At 46.3% G+C, this 16,318-nt stretch overlaps 1 protein-coding gene across 3 annotated transcripts in view; it reads right to left on the bottom strand.

Annotated features, from left to right (window-relative positions):
• Positions 1–16,318, bottom strand: part of ARPP21 (cAMP regulated phosphoprotein 21kDa) — a 302,410-nt gene that overhangs the window by 212,932 nt on the left and 73,160 nt on the right. Inside the window, exon 1 of one of the 3 annotated variants that reach the window (XM_014941713.1) lies at positions 9,797–9,930. The exons of the other annotated variants lie outside the window; for them this stretch is intronic. The gene's annotated coding sequence lies outside the window, so the exon portion shown is untranslated. Of the gene's footprint in view, positions 1–9,796; positions 9,931–16,318 lie in introns of those variants that run through there. 3 annotated transcript variants of the gene reach the window in all.

The following is a 16,318-nucleotide window of genomic DNA, read 5'->3' as shown; positions in this document are numbered from 1 at the left end:
TAATTGCCAGTTCCAGCGCGGCGTCGAACCTGCCCGCACGAGGTGTAATTAAGTTGTGACTCATAGCCAGAGGATGCTGCACAGGCCAAAAAGCATAAAATAAGCCTAAAAGGGGACTAGACAAATTCATGAGGGACATGGCTAATCAACAGGATGGTTGGGATGCCACGCCGTTCAGGAAGCCCCCCCTAAATCTCTCAAGGCCAGGAGCTGTAGCATAGAATCATAGAATGGTTTGGGTGGGAAGGGACCTTAAAGATCATCCAGTTCCAACCCCCTGCCCTGGGCAGGGACACCTCCCACCAGACCAGGTTGCTCCAAGCCCCATCCAGCCTGGCCTTGAACCCCTCCAGGGATGGGGCAGCCACAGCTTCTCTGGGCAACCTGTTCCAGTGTCTCACCACCCTCACAGCAAAGAAGGTCGTTCTGGTATCTCAGCGAAATCTCCGCTCTTCTAATTTAAAACCATTACCCCTTGTCCTGTCACTACATGAGGAGAGGAGGGTTTTTTTGTACTCGTGTCCTACTTCTTTCCCAGCGTCCCTGCTGTTCCCCAGGATCCCTAGCTAGATGAACACATTCCTAATATCTCATCTAAATCTCCCCTCTTCCAATTTAAAACCATTACCCCTTGTCCTGTCACTACATGAGGAGAGGAGGGTTTTTTTGTACTTGTGTCCTACTTCTTTCCCAGCATCCCTGCTGTTCCCCAGGATCCCAAGCTAGATGAACACAGTCTTCCACCTCCTCACCGTGTATAACAGACAAATTGGGATGAACCCAGGTGCTGATGGCTCTGAATCTGAGCAGTGCAGAGATGCCTCTGACCCCAGCTGATGGCCAGGAGGGGAACACGCAGGACACCAAGAGGATCAGCCCTGTGCTGAACATTTGACTAGTTGTCACAAGGCATTTTCTGACTTCTGATGGTTTTTTTCCTGTGTGGTGAATCATCTGGCTACTACAGCACAGATCAGTTTTCACTCAGTGAAAAGCACCAGATCTTTCACACATCACAGAGTGAGTAATTTGTCAATAAATTGCTCATTTTAGACTGATATATCTCCCTTTCCAGGGGCCAGACATGAGGATGTCTACTCTGGCTACTGTTGCTCATGGAAGCGCCGGCTGGAAGATTTTGTCCCGTAACCTGCCACCTAAAACCATCTCCATCTCTGCTGTGATGTTCACTGAAGGCCCCTCGCGATGCAGAAGAAGCTTTTAGAAGGAGTCATCAGAGCAGGACTTCAAGCAGGCTGCCTTGGTGACCCTCCCTGTTTCCCCACCCCATAAAACGGACACACCAATCTCCTCCGCAAATTGTCAAGCATATGGACCCCCTGAGGTAAATACTGCTACAGAAGTAAAAATAGTAATAGGAATATTAATAATCCAAATATGCTATATGATCCTGGGATTTCCATTCAGGCTGTAATGGCACACAGTTGAAATATTGCAGTTTCTCAGGTCCTGTGTTTATCCCCCAGGCTAGCAAAGAGGAGAAGGGTCCACACCAAGACCTCCTCTCCTGTAAGCAACCACAGCTCAAACCTCCACAGGGGAAGCCTGACTTCTCCTGACTGACTTCTTCTACCACAAGCTTACATGCTTCTCTAAAAACCATCTCAGCTACACCTCCCACCTTTGGGCAGTCTGGCTTACCAAAGGACATTGGGACTTCAGACCCTCCCTGTTTCCCCACCCCATAAAACGGACACACCAATCTCCTCCGCAAATTGTCAAGCATATGGACCCCCTGAGGTAAATACTGCTACAGAAGTAAAAATAGTAATAGGAATATTAATAATCCAAATATGCTATATGATCCTGGGATTTCCATTCAGGCTGTAATGGCACACAGTTGAAATATTGCAGTTTCTCAGGTCCTGTGTTTATCCCCCAGGCTAGCAAAGAGGAGAAGGGTCCACACCAAGACCTCCTCTCCTGTAACCAACCACAGCTCAAACCTCCACAGGGGGAGCCTGAGTTTTCCTGACTGACTTCTTCTACCACAAGCTTACACGCTTCTCTAAAAACCATCTCAGCTACACTTCCCACCTTTGGGCAGTCTGGCTTACCAAAGGACATCGGGACTTCAGTCGTATTACAGAATGACAGAATGCTATGTGGTTGGAAGGGACCTCTGGAGATCATCTAGTCCAACCCCCTGCCAGAGCAGGTCCACCCAGAGCAGGTTGCACAGGAACGTGTCCAGGCGGGTTTGGAATGTCTCCAGAGAAGAAGACTCCACCACCTCTCTAGGTAGCTTATTGCCTGGGCCACACTGAAGCCAACAATGCTCTTCATGTCTCTTCAATCATCTCAGCAGGCTTAGGGGGCCTGAAACTTGGTGTTGTCTCCTGCCAACACCACCTCCACAAATAATCACTGAATTTTCACTGAATTTCACTGAATTTTTAGAGTTGGAAGGGACCATAGAGATCATCTAGTCCAACTCCCCTGCTGAAGCAGGATTGCCTAGAGCATGTTACTCAGGATTTAGCCAAAGTGACTGCTCTTGCCCCTCCACACATCTTGGACAAGCAACGGGCCTTTCAACGAGCTTGTCAGAGCATGTTACTCAGGATTTAGCCAACCAAAGTAACTGCTTTTGCCCCTCCACACATCTTGGACAATCAACGGGCCTCTCAATTCAGGGGGTTGTTGAGGGCTTGATAAACAGTTCAGGGGTAACTACCAGCTCAGCTCCCTGCCCTTCCCCAATTTATTGGCTTGACACTGCTCTAATGCCCCCAATGTCTACCAGCCTGAAAAGGGAAAGGGTTTTCATTTCAAGGCAAAATTCCTCAAACTTAATTGTTATGTGAGGCTTTGTATTTAGCCTCCAGTCTCTCTCAGAAACCTGATAAACATACGTTCCCAGTTTCAAAATATTGATTTTCTTTTTTTTTTTTTTTTTCCTCCTCGGTATTTTTTTTCCCCCCTAAGTGAAATGAGAATCAGCAGAGATTTTCTCGTTGAACAGCATAAGATCTGGCAGAATATACAAGTCTCACCTTGTCAGGACAAATAAGCTTTACTTATTCAGCAGCATTAGCCATGTCCACGCAGCCCTGGGAACAGCGTGGTGGTGTTTCAGCTCATTACTGCGCCGGCAGCAGCAGGAGAGCAGTAGGGCTGAAATTCAACCTGCAAATACATGGGGGCCACCTGGAGCTTGCAATGGGGAGCAGTGCTACGGGTGGCTGCAAAAATGTGTGTGTGTAAATATGTTGTATGTAAGAGCCGTTTAGATGTGGTGTTGGGGGATATGGTGTAGGGGAGAACTTTGTGGAGTAGGGTTGATGGTTGGACTCGATGATCCCAAGGGTCTCTTCCAACCCAGACAATTCTATGATTCTATGTAATTATCTACTCCCCCACTCCGTATTTCCTCCAACACCATTTTTCCTTCTATTGTAAAACTGGGCAGTCTGGCTTACCAACTAGATTTAGCCCTATTAGGGTTGTCTCTAATAGAACAACTATTTGATCATCAAGAATACAGGGAACAACAGATTAAGAAGAACAGAATGTAATGCACTACTATGGAAGCTATATTGCAGGTTTTAATATCATGTACTCCCATGATCAGAAAGTGCTGCATTATAACCCTATGATGCCAGTGATGTACTGAACAGCAAGTAATCCTAAAATTCAGTTAGCTTAGACTTAGCGTACTGCAGAAGCATGGAAAATAGCAAGAATCTGTCCAGTCCAATCGAGCTGCCATAGTTATAGGATACATTCAGGGAAAAATGCTTTGTTTTGTTTTGCAGACCTCTCTTTCCAAATGCTGGTACTCAGTAGGTCTATATAGCACCTGTTGGGCCATTGCTTAATATTGTAAGTCAAATCCTAGGTCACTGCATGCCTATTCCAAAATAATCCTCCCTCACTGCCAAGTCCTAAATCCCAGAACCCCCTAACATGGATAAGAAAATGGGAGATAGACAATGAGGTGTACAAGAAGACATGGAAATGACAAAGCTTCTAAAATGCCAAGTGTACTGTACCATTTAAGGTCAACGCTGATTTTATGAATGAACACCAACTCTCTTGGACAGTCCTAGGAGTCCCACTGTAGACACCAGCACCCCATCTTGGAAGGGACACTAAATCCTCTTCTTGCTGTTCCCTTATCCATCCTAATCACCAGTGGTCACAAAACTGCAACAGTTTTAGCAGTGGAATCTTTGGAAACTAGAGATTTGAGTTGTTGGTTTGTTTTTTCTTTTTTTTGGGGGGGGTGTGCACATGTTTTTTCTTCAGGAGAGTTGTCCTTTAAATGCGGGCAGCTGGATAGCTGGCACTACATGGAGTGGGATTCTCAAGAAGGAAAAAAAGCCATGAAAAAAATCAAACAAAACCTGGAGAAAGCATTCTGAAATTCATTGTACAAGACCTTAAAGGTTGAGGCTAGGCAGATAGTTTTAATAGTCTCGTTCCCTGGCTGCTCACTAACCCTCAGACACATACTGAAAAGAATGGCTTTCAGTATGAAATTTTTTATGCATTCCTCGGAAATAAAAAGGAAAATAAAAAGGGTGGGATGTTGTTTCACTGATTTCAGGGGCCTGTGGGTAAGACTTCTGAAGCTACCTCAAAATGTTAAAAATATAGCCCATGTATTCTCCCCACTCCTTTTTTGTTTTTTAAAACAAGAGATGCTAACCTGTTTCTGGAATCAGCCCTTCCGGATTGGTAAATTAATTAATAGATTTCTCAATCAAAGTCTCTATTAATTTTGCAATGATGCATTCAGGTAATATTTATCTACCCAGCAAAAACTAGCACAGAGAGTTTACCTGACTGTCGCTGCAGCAGCAATAGAGGTCTGTTTTCTGGCTTTCAAATGAAATTGAGAGAGAGAGGAAAATTCATGCAAAAATGGGGGGAGTGGAGGGGAAGGGGCAAGGAGGAGGAGTTAAATACTATAAAAAGTGATAAACAGAAACACTTGGAAGCTCCAGGGCAGCAGCTGAGCCTGTGTCCCTCTGTGTGTCACCGTGGATCACATACAATGAGTCAATGCCCGGGGCAAACTGTCTGACTGTCCCCGTCTTGGTGGCAGCCCTGATAACAAACGCAAGAGAAGATGGTGTTTTAACCAGGGATGGGGCGACGGGCCCCACTCAGCTCCACACTGTGACACTGGACAAGCTGTAAGGGAAGGCGTTTTGTAACCTTAGCTATGACAACTGAGAGCCCACAGCTGCGGCAGGACTTGGATCTGGATCAGCCTTAGATTACACCGCACGCAGCCGGCACGGTTTTATTCATGCCTGGCTATCACAAAGAAGAGTCCCTCCCTCCCCACCTCTTTATTCCTTAGAGAAAGAAAATCTGAAAGTATTTTTGCTCCAGCAGTCGCCTGCAGGATCTACAGCAACACGATCTTATTTATTACCCGTCACTTCTGCGCAAACATTTCCTGCTGTGTCAGACCAACCATTTATTATATTATTTCTCTCTGAGGTCTCACCATCATCCATCACGGGTAGTCACCTCCCCTCCTGCACTGCACAAGGACCCACCAGTGTGGACACCAGGAGCCTGGGCTGCTGCTGTTTTCCATTTCCTCACTCTTCCATTACCACTTTGCCCGCCGGGCGCTGCCAACGCGTTGCTAAGGGTTCAATGGGGCACCTTTATGAGCCTTCCCTACCAACAACCCCTTCATGTAGACGTCAACCAGCCTGTTTCGTCAATGCCTCACCACCTCCTTCCTTTAAGGAGAAATGGATGGAGGTTTCCTTCCCTGTGAATAATCGTGCTGCCTTCCCACCCTCCCCTCCACGCACGCATACGGACACCTTCAGCCTGAAGACTGGGAAACATAGATTTTTAGGTAATCTTTCTTAATCACTTCGGGGAAGAGGTGGGAGTATAAACAAAGGTGCAGTTGCCATTATAGCAGCAAGGGAGAGATGGATGAACCTGCCAGGAAAACAACAAGGGAAACCCAGCATTAGACAGATAGATCTATGGCAGGTCTAGATTCAAGACAAAGACGTATAAATGTAATCCCTTCCAGTGAGAACGTGTTAACCTTAGCCTAGTTTGCCAGTGAAGTTTGTCAATAACAAGCGAGGCAAGAACAGGAGGCACCTGGACAGCAGGAGATTCAGCTCCACCTGGGTACGTGCTCCTCAGACCTCCCCAAAAGGATGTAGTCCTCTTAAGTACCTCTATAACCTCCGCTGAGATTGTTCACGCATTCTTTTCCTGTGTTTCAAATAATTTCTCCCCCCTCTTCTGGTTTTCAGGAGGTGAGAGTTTGTAAACAATATGCAACCGTAGCTGTAAACAAACTTACTGCTTTTGCTCTGGGGAGCATCTGGCAGAAAATCTGTCCCAGCCTTCTCTTCCCAGTCTCTCTGCCAAGCAGCCCTTCTCCCTTGCTCTTTGTTTCTAGACCTTGGTGAGGAGGGAACAGGCCATCAGCAGGATTTCCTGTGCCAGCAAGGGAAAGAAGTGCTCCTTTCCAAATTCACAGAAGTGGGGGACTGTTGATGTGTGACTGAGGGACACCTTGCTCATGTGCTTGGTTATCACCAGCTTCACCAGCAGCGCTGTCAGGATCCTAACAGGGTTGATTTTATGAGCTCGTGCTTCTATATGTTACAGAAATCATATATCAAATGCATACATATAGTCCTAAGGCATGAAAAAAGGCAGATGTTTGTAACAGTTGAAGGAGCCAAAAAGGATTGTCTTCCTCACTAGCTAGATGTGTACATCATTAGAGTATATTCTTCTATTCCTTAACACCAAATTAAAATAACTCTGACCAGATAACGTGTTTACAGTAGCAGCAGGGATTCCTATACTACTTAGAAAGGTAACTGGATTTTCTTAGAATAGGTTACAGTGACATTACAAGCTAAATGCTCAAGAAATTAGGAGAATGATGGCAGGGGAAGTTACGAGTATGATGTGCTACATAAAGCAATACAGGAGCCCATAAACCCACCATGTCAGTTTCTTATGAAACTGATACATAATTTTAATTTAAAAAAAATGAAACTGTGCAGATAGAGCAATGACTGCACAACCTGCTGGGTCAAACTGATACATAATTTTAATTTAAAAAAAAATAATTGTGCAGATAGAGCAATGACTGCACGACCTGCTGGGTTATGAAAGGTGAATTGCAAAACTTGCTTGGATATGTCCTCTTACTCCTCTGCAAGACGAGCGGTTTGTCAAGAAAGGGGGAGAAACATTTTCATTCTTCTCAAAGGACTGTAACTGAACACTTTTCTCATGGTTAAATAAGTAAATAAAAATTCATAATAACATGCTGTCCTGTCCCCAGCACCGCTGCAGATCCACATGCTTACTTATGCTTTCCCACCCAGGCTGAAGATCCTTTGCAAGGCAACAGATCCAGCTCCTCAGGGACACGGGGAGAAACATTTTCATTCTTCTCAAAGGACTGTAACTGAACACTTTTCTCATGGTTAAATAAGTAAATAAAAATTCATAATAACATGCTGTCCTGTCCCCAGCACCGCTGCAGATCCACATGCTTACTTATGCTTTCCCACCCAGGCTGAAGATCCTTTGCAAGGCAACAGATCCAGCTCCTCAGAGACACTGATTGCTGCCCCTCATCTCCTGAGGGACGCTTTCCTGCTGAGCTTCACGGCACTGAAATCCACTTTCATCTCATATTTAAAAACCGGCATCAAATTTGCAAATGGCTTCTCTGCGAGCTGCCCAGAGAGGCACTTTTGAAGCCACAAATAAAGGACTTTCAAAGGGAGATGGCCACGTATGGTCCTCTCGCCCCAGCACATCTCCCTTCAGCAAAACACCACCCCTCAGCACTTGCCCACCCCTGCATGCCATGGATCCCATCTCCTGTTCAGCCACGGCTGAGATCCACCAAATTCTGCCTCACGAATCAAAATAAGAGGACTATAAACCGGGGTGGGTGTGCGGTGGGAAGTCGAAAGGGAGCTGGAGAAAGGTTTGCCCGAAGGTGTGAGTCAGGGTGTTGGGAGACGTATAAGTTTGCAAATGGCTTCTCTGCGAGCTGCCCAGAGAGGCACTTTTGAAGCCACAAATAAAGGACTTTCAAAGGGAGATGGCCACGTATGGTCCTCTCGCCCCAGCACATCTCCCTTCAGCAAAACACCACCCCTCAGCACTTGCCCACCCCTGCATGCCATGGATCCCATCTCCTGTTCAGCCACGGCTGAGATCCACCAAATTCTGCCTCACGAATCAAAATAAGAGGACTATAAACCGGGGTGGGTGTGCGGTGGGAAGTAGAAAGGGAGCTGGAAAAGGTTTGCCCGAAGGCGTGAGTCAGGGTGTTGGGAGACGTATGGGATTATCACAGCTGACATAGTGTCCTCATTGCCAACCAACCACGGCGAGTCCCCAGAGCAAGCACAGGCTGTGGGGAGGTCGGGAGCAGCAGGACAGTAGTAGTGTCACAGTAGCATCGTGTCCTCAGTAAGAGGTACCTGCCCGGAAAGGATTTCGCAACCCCCACTAGATGTGACAGTTCCTGCAGCCAAGAGCCTCTGGTGGCATTTTGAGGCAAAGCCACATGTAGCACTGAGAAAAGGCATTTTCTCTATTTCTTGTCAAGATCATGTTCAAACGGTAATGGCTTCAACTAAAAAACTTCCCCTAGAAGAAACTTAGACCTAGACTGCACCTAGCGACATCTGACCCTTGTGAAGCTGGACCTTCTCATTAGTTCCATATCGCATTTATTAGGCCCAGATAGCACTTACTTATTCCACAATTCCCCAAAAATTATTTCATTGATACCCATTAGGTGGAAATAGCAAGGAGGGCGCCGATCCAAAGCCCACCACAGTCAAGGGAGGGATCCCCACTGATTTCAGGGTCCTTTGCATCAGCCCACCTCTCCAGGAGCACTGCTGAGACCGACCTTCCGCTCTTGGCAGCACACCAATTGGGTGCAGACATTGCCCAATTACAGAGATGAGTCTCTTTTCAATTTATTTTTGATATTTTTTATTTTTTCCCTCCTTTATTTCGGCGGCAGCAGCAGCACCTGGCTTCCAGCGTGGGGCAGACTGTCACGCTGCAGAGGGAGCCTGCTCCATCCCCGAGCCCAGCCGGAGCCACGGGCACACGTCCTCCAGCAGAAGTCACCCCACAGGGCACGGGGTCCCTCTGATCTGCCCCCCACAGCCCCATCTCTCCTCATCCAGCACCGAGACCAGGGGGTCACATCAAGGCAACAGGAATGCGTGAAGCCTTTCGGCTCCCCCTTCCTCTCTCTGAGCCTCGGCGCTAAGAAAACACCACCTAGACATTTTGTTTTTAACCAAAAGAAGCTATTATAGCTAAAAAAAAAAAAAAAACAACCAAAAAAAAGAACAAAGGAGATGGGAGACCTTAAGATATTTACCCCCAAGCAGACAGATCACATCTAGAGCAAAGCAACAGCACTTCTCCCCTCCCCACAAGTGCAGTCAGCACATTTGATTTCTATTTCTCTCTTGCTCTCCCATATTTATTATTAAAACACGTCACCACCGCCTTAATCACCGCTGGAACTGCAAGTAACTTCGCACAGGAGCATTCTAAAATTAGAGAAGGCCAGTGAAAATTAATGCAAACCCCAAGTGCTGTGCTGTCTGTAAAGAAAGCACGGCCAACAGAGGAGCAAACACAACCCAGAGCCGCTCATCTCACACTGCCCATAATTGATCAGTAATTTCTTCTGCGTGTGTTTCCCCTCCTCTAAAGAGGAGAGCCACAAAACCACCAGCCTGAAGCTCTCCTGAGACCTTCTCCTTACCCCATCCAGGCGGCAGGAGCAGTCCCAACCCAGGAGCTTCCCGTTCTTTGAGGTCTGGAGGAGTCACCCTTTGCTTCTCCCCGGGTGCCCCCCGCAGCCCCCGCTCCACGTCCCACGGACAGCTGCGGCCAACCCCGGGAGGTGTGTGTGTGGGGTGGGGGGGGCCAGGACATGGCAGTGACAGGGAGAAGAGGAGGGGGGGGACACACGACACGGCCCTTTCCTGATATAATGGGAAAGGGGGGTGCCAGCACCCGGCATCGGTCCGGGCGGGATTCCAGCCCTCCGGCACCTGTCGCGGGGCACCAAGCGGGACAATCAGCTGCGCGGCTAATATTAACCGCCGGCGCCAGGGCTGGGAGGGTGATCCAGGCACACAGCAGCTTGTAGGGAAATCATTAAAAGGGAAAGAATGGAATAGAGAAAAAAAAAAAAACCACAGCCACAAAACCAGTGAATATCCCACCGGATGGACAACCTGCACAGAAGTCCCTGAAACCCCCCCCCCCCGGCTCCTTTCCCGCTCATCCCATCAGCCTGCTTTTTCTCCCAAGCAGTGGGTTTGCTCCTTCCAAAATCCTTGGTTGCCAAAAGCAAAGGATATATTGCTATTTACTGTCTCTGCTACCTTGGCACCGACGGCCCTCAGGTATTCCAAAAAGTAGGAGAGAGAAAGGCCAGGCTTGAGCCTCAGCTGTGGCACCATCGCGCTGCTTAGTGCCACGCTCTGATTTGTGGCTACCGGGAAAGCACCGGGGCACACAGGGGGAAGGGGAAACAAGCTCCAAGTGCTCCAAGTGACTCATAAAACCCAAAAGCAAGAAAACCTCCCCACCCAGCACAACCTGCAACACTAACACAGCATGTTAACATCCTGCTTAAAATAAAACACCCACAGAAGTGGGCCACTTTTTAATTTTATTTTTTTTTAAAGGAATATTAATTTTTTTTTCAGTGCTTGATTTCCTCCGTTCCCTGGATATCTCAGGGGTCTCCAGGCACCAGGGGGATGGGGTGTCCAGGCACCAGGGGATGGGGTGAAGAGGTGCACTGCAGAAGCGATAAGCACCAGAGGGCAGCTTAAATACGATCGTGAGCTCCAAGTCTAAACTCTCTGACTGAGCAGTTTACAGCAGATCCTCCACGGCTCCTAGCCATAAGCTTCTCTGATGCAGCCAGTTTGTTCCCAGAAAATGACTACACGTTCAAGATTAAAGGGATGGAAAGCCAGGGCTACAAGGCCCTGCTTTCTGCTGGACCTATCTGGAGGGAAGGGAACCCAACGGTGGCAGCGTTTGTGGAGAAATATAGAGGAGGGAAACTCTCCCACCGAGTTGTGAAAGGTGTGAGGTCTCGCTGCTGGCTTCGTGCAGGCTGGTTTGTTATTTTAAACCGTGTCAGGGACCAGATGGTGCCTTTTTTTTTTAAAAAAAAAAAAAAAGGAAAAGAAATACGTGATTTTAAGCTAAAATTTAAAAATACCCCAGAAGCATTTGTGAAACTGTAGGAGAATTAAAGGGAAAAACACCAGAAGTAAACAGAGAGAGCCCCTGGGTTCTGAAGAAGAAAGCTGCTGCAGCCTGAGAAAGATTAAGCGAAACTGGATGTTTCCACTTCTGCAAAATGTGGGAGGCTCCCTAGACAGCTAAATTAGAGAGAAAATGTGACACAGCTCAATCTCTACTTTCCCCTTGCTTCCTCTGAGTAACCTCTTTGATCTCAAGGGATAACTTTCACAACCAAGGAAATTTTGTTATTAGTATATAGTATCTTTTGATACTAATATATAGATCTGGCCAAGATCTGGGCAGGTTCTCTCCTTCCCTACTCCCTGGATTGTTTGTCTACCCGACCAAATCAAGATGGGCTCTCCAGACTGCAATTGCCAAATACTCTCTGCTCATTCCCTGACTAATCATTTGAGTCATTCAGTTGTTGTGTTTTTTTTGTTTTTTTTTAAAAAAAAGGTTTCGGTTTAGCCTGAACATCTATCTTTAACCTAAATCTTAAAAACCAAATATTTAACATTTAAATCTTTCAAATAGTAGATTTGGAAACTTCTCTTTGTATTTTACAGCCTTTCAGAGAGAAGATGTCAGGTGCTGAAAGCCAAATAATCCAGCCCACTGGAGAAAGGAACATTTCTCTTAAGGAATGTGGATTCAGATCCACTTCTTCCAGCCTTTATAATGTGTACCAAACTGGAACACGGGAAGCCTACTTAACAGCTGGTGTCACATCAGAATAAAGTGACCATGGGCAGCCACCTATAGAAACAAATAACTTTAATCGCTCTTTGCTTTGTTCCCTTTCTGTCAAAGGCATTAAGCTTACGGAGGAAGAAAATTAGAGCTTTCCTTAAAAGAGGAAGCACCATACATCAGTTTAGTGAGGGATATTTGTGGCTGGGGCACGTGTTGGGTATCCATTTCAGGAAATGGGTCTCCTCCTCTAGACTCCTCATGGCAAATAATTCAAGATCAAGTGAAGACTAAATCTAGTTGCAAAGCTTGAGTGCAGGTGAGGGACTGTCTCACCTCAGAGCATATTGGATTTAGCCATCTGCTTTAAGCTTGTATTATACATGGGACAATATGCCAGCATATGCCATTAGAAGGTAAATCTACCAGAACAAAAGACTTGACATGCAAAGCCATATATATTCTCCAAGAGAGTTATAATAAACAATAGAGAGATTCAGGAAAGTACATATATATATATATATATATTTTTTTTTTTTTTCAGTCTCAGCTTCCAGTCCTCTGCTTTTCAGCCTAGCAGCAAGCCAACTATTCCTGCAGGCATGGTGTGTCCCCTTATGGCCACCATCTAGCTGTAATTCAAGAACCTGAGCACAGCTGGTATCATCACTCAATATTGCACAAGCACTTACAACGTGAAACAAGCTGCTCAGACTCTGGCATGAAGTTAATATTGGACCTGGATATGCCCGTGTGCAATTCCCACAAGAGATTTTACCCTAATATTGAGTTTTCTCACGTATATGTTGATTTTTTTAATTTTTTTTTTAATGGTATCACAGATTTTCTAATGAGTGTATGGTCTCCCATGTTGTCGTCGACCTAGCTTGCTATGCACTTTCACAAGAATTAATATAGCAATAATGAGAGGAAAAGCCTATTTTAGTCCAGCCCCTGCAAACCCTCTACTTTGAAACGTACACCCAAGGATATAAAAGGACAAAACCAGACATGATCAGATCCACAGGAGTTGGACGCTCAAAAGCCACACTGGGCTTCTGCCTTGTTGTGGAGGTGCCTCCAATTTTCACTACAACTGGTCCAAATATCTGTAACTGGGTGTACTCTGTTGGACTTCAGCACAGCAGTAATAAATAGCTGGGACTGTAGTTTATATTGAAGATTAAGCTGATTTTTTTTTTTCCAAAATACCTGGTAGTTAGATCTGTGACCCAGTATGTTATAAAAAAATTAAGTTAGGCTCCCTTCCCTGTCTAAAGGGAACTGAACCCAGCAAAAGGCCATACTGACCGAGTCACAGCTACAGAACACTCTGAGGAAGATGTCTGCCATTTCCAACTGTTGCTATTTTAGTAGATAGGTAGAATAAATTCGTATGAGTAAGACAAAAGCAGTATGCAAGTTTCCAGCCAGTCTGTATATACGAGGTAATAGTCACATATTTCCACAACAGGAATTTGACTTGGCAGAACGCCTTAATCACTAGACTAAAGGTTTATTTTTGAACTCTCTGTCAGCCACCCTTTAAGCACCCAAACAAAAAATTGGAATCAAAAAATTGAAAATGCACATGGATCTATTCTCATGTTTGGTTACTAACAAACACGTTTTTGTTCTGTTTCAGTCTTTTCAGTGCATCAGTCCATCTGAAAAACAGCAACCCAGGTGGTTCTCCATCCCGTGTGCAGAACGGCGCGGGGGTGATGTGCAGGGCTGTGCTGGGGGAGACAAGGCTGAGCAGTAGCTCCTCTGAACTGCTCCACTCCTGAAGCAAGATTTCCACAGCATCCTAGCTCCGTTCCTACAGAAGTCTGCGATTACGCCGCCTCTACCACTCCAGGAAAGGCTGGATTGATCATCAGGTTAGGACAAAATTAATTCCAGGCCAAGCCTTATGTGACAGATTGGCCGAATGGTTTCTAAAACAACTCCTCGGGACTTTGCCTCACCTACTCTCAGAGAAGCAGCCCCTCGCTGCATCCGAGGGGTAGCAGTTGTGAACACACCAAAGCAAGGATCTCTCAGCATCCTCATGCTGCCTTCGTTAAGATTCAACATCCTCTGCAACAAGCAGAGGCCAAGGCAAGAACCGAATCGCGCAGTTACATGGCCCAGCTGCTGGGAGATCTTAAATAAATGTATATATTATGAATTGAAGCAGCTGACAGAGTCACGGAGGGGAGACAAGCACATATAAAACCACGCTGTACGTTTTACCCGCAGATGAAAGCCCATCTCCCAAACAGCACAGAGGTAAAAAGCTCCAGTGCTTTTTGCTTACAAGCCCAAATAGAAAAGGCATCTCTGAGTCATGCAAAAACACAGTCGAAAATGTATTTTAAGCCAGGAAAGGAGTTTAGGACAGTGTAAGGCATCTCATCAGAGGAAATTCATATCATGCTATGCAGAGGATATTCAAATCCTAAACCAGAAAAGCAATGCATTTAATTTTATATAATTTTTTTGACCGGTCATTGATACTGCATCAATGGCAGCAGCGTTACTGGCAAAGGCAACTCCTGGGTTAGCCCTGTATGGGGTACTGCTTTGGAGTGGCTCGTGTCACTCCTTTTGGGAATCCCTATGCTCCGTAAACCTCTCCCAGGCATAAGGTCTCTAAAATTTCCCAGCAATTAGTATCACAGCATCCCAATTAATAGAATTGCACATATGCGAAGGCAGGAGAGCAAAGATGGGCAGGCAGAGAATAGATCTCAAAACTGACATGAAATCTGGGGGACACAGGATGAGAAAGAGAACGGGTGTTGAGGAAGTAAGACGGGATTGTGACCTGGTTTGTGAGTTGTGACATAAAATTTGGGGACACAGGATGAGAAAGAGAACAGGTGTTGAGGAAGTAAGACGGGGTTGTGACCTGGTTTGTGAGTTGTGATGGAGCAGGGGGGCAGACACGGTTCCGTGGCCTCACATCTCTGCTTTGCCAGACCCACACCAGCTTCACCGATTGCATCTCGGCCACCGGGGAGGACTTGTGCAACTTGTGCTGTTTGACAAGAACCTAGCTGTGCCGATGAGCTGACAAATCCAAAAATGCCTCCCGCCCCCAGCCCCTGCTGCGTGCCAAATTGCTACGTGTGTGCTTGTGCACCACTTAGGATCCATCTTCGGTACTTGCCAAGACCCCATCTCTCCAGCAGAAAGATGCAAGCGGTGGGGGGGGGAGGTAGATGGAGATCAGAAAGGAAGGAGGGAGCTGTGTACTTAGAAAGCCAACTTTTATTTTTAGAGACGTAAAGCAGCGCTCGAGCACAGCTTGTTTTCATCCCAAACAGAAAAGATTGCTCCCAAAAAGTAAAAATTAAAAGACAACTAACTAAATTTAAAAAAAAAAAATAAAAATTAATCAGATGGCAGCTCAGCATGGTATTTAAAAATGTCCTTGAATGATGCAAGACCCCAGCTGAAGCAAGGGGGAGAATTAAAAAGTCCTAGTGAGCCGAGATCAGGCACCTGAAGGGGTCTATGTGGGTGCTAAGGGGTCATTCCCTGTGCCCCCCCGCAGCCCCAGGGGTGCTCCCATCCTTGAACTGTGTCAGCTGAAGAAAAGAAGAGGCAGCAGAGAAGAGCAGAGAGAGCAGGGAGCACAAGCGTGGCACAGGAGCTCAATGTCACCTGCTGGCCTCAACACTTGACCCACACAAGATGCCACCAAAGCCAAAGGGCCAAAGGATGAGGCACTATCTTAGAGAATAACAAGAAATGGGACACGCCTGGTAGGAAACAGGGTGATGTCATTGTTATATGAAGATATTTTTTGTGTGTTCTGGTTGCTTTTACACATACATTCTCCTGCTTTATGCAAGGGAATAAGTGCAGAAAGAAGCTATTCTGAATGACTGGGGGGAAAAGTACTTCAAGCCAAATCTAGTTCAATCCTGGTTAATTCTCAATCCCTTGGAACACTATGTTTGCATGGTTTCAAGGATGATTTGGGGGAACCTTGAGACTTTTTAAATGTCTCTTCTTCAAAGAACACGGTCTTGAAAACAACACTAAAAAAAAAAAGGAATAGGTATCTCTCCAATTGCTCTTCAGACATCCGTATACTGCAATAATCTCCTCCTTCATTCCTCTTTTGGTAACGCAGAATGAGTCTCTGCAAGTCAGAGAGGGGAGAGGTGACCCTGAGGACTAGCGGGGTGGGAAGAAGAAGTCGGTCCCTCTGCCCAGCACATTATTTGGCAGAAGGGGCCGGTGAAATGCCCGCCGTCAGAGGGCCAGCTCTGAAGGGCAGCTTTCATTTGCAATGCCCGTGTCGGGCTGCCGTCTGGCACAAATG

This window comes from Calidris pugnax, unplaced genomic scaffold (assembly GCF_001431845.1).
Source record: "Calidris pugnax isolate Ruff unplaced genomic scaffold, ASM143184v1 scaffold23, whole genome shotgun sequence".
Taxonomy (NCBI): Eukaryota; Metazoa; Chordata; class Aves; order Charadriiformes; family Scolopacidae; genus Calidris; species Calidris pugnax.
This window is presented reverse-complemented; position numbering and strand designations above follow the sequence as displayed.